Source organism: Cibotium barometz, chromosome 21 (assembly GCF_041138505.1).
Source record: "Cibotium barometz isolate CiBa-2024 chromosome 21, ASM4113850v1, whole genome shotgun sequence".
Classification (NCBI taxonomy): Eukaryota; Viridiplantae; Streptophyta; class Polypodiopsida; order Cyatheales; family Cibotiaceae; genus Cibotium; species Cibotium barometz.
This window is the reverse complement of record NC_141066.1, coordinates 33,646,267-33,650,273: the sequence shown is the minus strand read 5'-3', so window position 1 is coordinate 33,650,273 and position 4,007 is coordinate 33,646,267.

Below are 4,007 nucleotides of genomic sequence, written 5' to 3'. Positions count from 1 at the left end.
CACTTGCTATTCAAACGGATTATAATATAAACTTCAATTATTACCCTGAGAAAGATAGCATAAAAACACAAATAAAATAAACACATGATAGAGTGTTGGGTGCAATCTATCCCCCCTCAAGAAGTGTTGGCCTTCTTCCATCTCTTGTGTATTTATGCTTTATTAATAAAAATAGCTCATAAGACAAAAATAGATGCATGCTTATGCATGGGCTTGCCCTTTACGAAAATGGGGGTTACTTTTAACACAAGCTTAGGTAAAGTGTTCTTATCTAACCACTAAAGGAGAATTAAAAAAAGAACCCCAAGGGCTAATTCACGTGCAAAATAAATAAATCCACACCCAAGTATAACGAAAGTGGGCGGCTCAATAGGTCCACGCCCGAGTACATTAAAATGGGGCGGCCAACAACAATACAAAATCTCGTAGTAGATACTATGGCAAAAATACCAAAGTGAGAACCATCCCGGTAATAGCTCACACCATATTACCGCCATCACGTCCCAACCATTCTGACTTACAAAGCCCGTCAAGTTCACCAACCTACACAACGTTGTCCATTTAAACACACTATGAATTAGCAACACATGCTAAAAGTATACAATAACACATAAGTAATAAATCCAATACTTAGTTCCAGCCATCCCTAATTTCATATGTCCATGGAATATTCAGAATCACCCAAGTGCCATGCAAACATAGTGGTAATTAGGCATCCCCAATTAACCACAAAAGGATGAATGGACAACCGTGACATTTTTTTGGCTTTTGTATGTGTCTTTTTTGCACGACCTATTAAAAATCCTTATATGGGATTGATTGTGGTGGTAGACAAAGGATTAAGCACAAGATTAAGGTGGGTTGAACCACACCAAAAGAAAGCCATTGCTAGAGGGGGAGAGAGAGAGAGTAGCACACTCAACCATAATCTATTGCATATGTTGTATAAACCATACAAATGAGAGGCTTCTAATATAGATAGCCTCAAGCCCAAATATCCAGACATGTGTCCACCTGTGGCAGTCTTATCCATACACACACTCAAGATAATATCTAGCACCTCTAGGGTGGTGCGTTCACATACTCAAGCCCAAGATTCCCTTTCACACATTTTACATTGCATATTTCAACATGCCTCCTTGATGTAAACTTGGGTGCGTGCATACAATCTCTCCAACCAAATTAATATTCAACTCTCACCCCCGACAATTTGGCATTGCCAATCTCAACAATCCCCTTGAATGTAAATTTGGAGTGATCAACAAGTGTGTACATGTATCGACCCCATTTGAGCATAAGCTTGAGCGGACCCACCCTCATTTTTGGACACGTGTGTCTAGGATGACGAACTAAACCCACATGCACACCTCATTCTGTGCACACTAACGCATCACACCAACAATCCATTTTGAGATCTATGATCTCGGGCAGGGTACCCATGCAAACCACTTATGATCTCGGGCAGGATACCCATGCAAACCACTTGCTTGCACACCCATCTCAAAATCCATCAAGAAATGCACATGCATATGTCTACTTGTTTTGAGCTTCTCGATGAGCTCGGGTACGGTTACCCTCATATCATTAGGTGAGAAATTATACAAACCAACCATTTTGGCCGTACTCGAGCGAGGGACTCGTGTGTGAACAACGCATAGAAGGAGAGATTTTGAATGTGATTTGACCTTTGCATGTGAGTGGGGGCTTATTAAGGTTGCTTTAAACCAATTTACAGCTTTAAGCTTACATCTTATCTTATCAACAAGATAATGAACATTATGAGCCATATTTATATATTAAAAAAATCTAATACGCTTATCTTCTCGTTTTTGTTGTCGATGTATGTAGCCATCGCATCTACATGGAGATGGTACTAGTGGTACCGGCTACCTTACAACAACTACTTACGTGCCTCTTCGGTATCCTACTTCTCTGTGTGCTCCTTCAGCAATGGTTTCACGACTCAGGTTTGCATCTAGTTGGGAGATCTTGGACTGGTCCGTCGTCCGCTAATCTCCTTGGACCTCGGCATCTCCAAGGGCACGTCTTCTTAGTTGCACTCCAATGGATCTGTCGCCTACTCCGTCTACACAACCGTCAGTTGCCGATTCATCACTTTTTCTTTTGTGTCATGGCAATTTAGTCCACCACACAGCATCCCCCACTACCTTGTCTTGGTGGTGTCAGTCACTCGCCATAGGCGGCTAGGTAAAGCTACCTTAGCAGGCTACCTGAGCTTCCATGGTAGTTTGGCCTTATTATAGTCAGCTCTACAACCACTCTTGTTGTTGTACAACTCTTCCTTGAAGGAGTTATAGCTCTTGCTCCTTCTTCTTGATAATTGCAACATCTTTCCTAACTGCCAAACTAGGTAGCTTTGCGCTAAAGTTTGTCTTTGAATGTTGTAGAGCGAGAAATGGTGTCTCTATTTTTTATTTCTACTAGATCAATCTCTATCCTTTTATTAAGGAACTCCTCCCCTTTAAGTAATCTTCCTTGCCCTCTTGTAGATTTCTCTTCCATTCAAGTAAACGATTCACAACTCTCACTCATATGAGCATCTTGTTGTGGCTTAAAAAACAAGGTGTTTCCTCCTTACAGCGTCTCCCTGTGCTTTAGCTTCTTGTAGCTTCTTTTAGACTTGCTAACATACACTTATCATACCAATTGAACTCTTGGATGCCAGTATATCTCCATGTCCTATTCCTCTTCTGCAAGATCCATCTTTCCTCACAATGCTAAACACTTGAGGCAACTTCACTAGGTTTCCAGCTAGATTGCTTCTTTGACCCCTGCAACTCCTCCTCAAGATTTACACAACCATCAATATGGTTTTAAGGAGCTCCCAAATGAACTCCATAACCTTGCATGCTCTCCTCTTTGCATACTAAACCTTCAAGGCTGCTTCTTCACAAGTTTCTCTCAAGAAACCAAGGTACAAAATCAATTATGAAAGCCTTCAATGGCCTCCACCAAACTTCACCCATCTCCCATGAGTAAAGAACTAAGCTTTACCTCTTCTGATGAGCTCTATGGACTGCATTCTCAGCCCATAACCACTTGTCCACCACTTGAACAAGTATGTGCATCTTCACATGCTCTTTGTCCATCTGCAAAGAACCATGGGATCCTCTCATCCCATAAATCAGTAACCCTTCTTTACATTGAGTATTATCTCATGCTCAAACCAAAAATGTTGAGGTAAAACTTCAAAACCAACCTCTTAGGACACCATTGTCTCCTTGATGGCAGCTTCCTTGACAATGTAGACTCCAAAGGTCTTCATATTGCTGAAATCTCCATTTTTAGTTTTATAGGCAACTTCATGATCTCTCCAATCACCAACATCATAATCTCTCTCGAATTGCAATACTAATGAGTGTGATTAAATTTTTAATAATAAAAGATGCAAAATCATATATTATGCTTAATCAAATGAACTCCCACAAAGGCTACTATACATAGATTTCCACCATAATCAAGGGCCCATCCTAGCTATGATACCATGTTAAAAATCATAATATGTGACTGATCATGGTGGTAGACAAAGGATAAGATTAAAGTGGACTTTAATCCTAATGTGTGACTGATCATGGTGGTAGAAAAAGGATTAAGCATAAGATTAAGGTGGGTTGAACCACACCAAGAAAGCCATTGCTAGAGAGAGAGAGAGGGGAGCACACTCAACAATACTCTATTGTATATGTTGTATGAACCATAAAAACGAGAGGCTTCTAATATAGATAGCCTTAAGCCGAAATATCCATAGATGTGTCCACCTATGTGTCACTCTTATCCATCCACACACTCAAGATAATATCTAGCACATCTAGGGTGCATTCACATACTCAAGCCTAAGATTTACTTCACACATTTTACATTACAGATTTCAACATGACCACCCTTCGATTTTGAGGACAAAATCATTATAGGAGGGGATGGTTTATGAAGCAATTATATATGCACATGCACATGTATCGGTATGGGCCTAGGCACATGGACCTTTG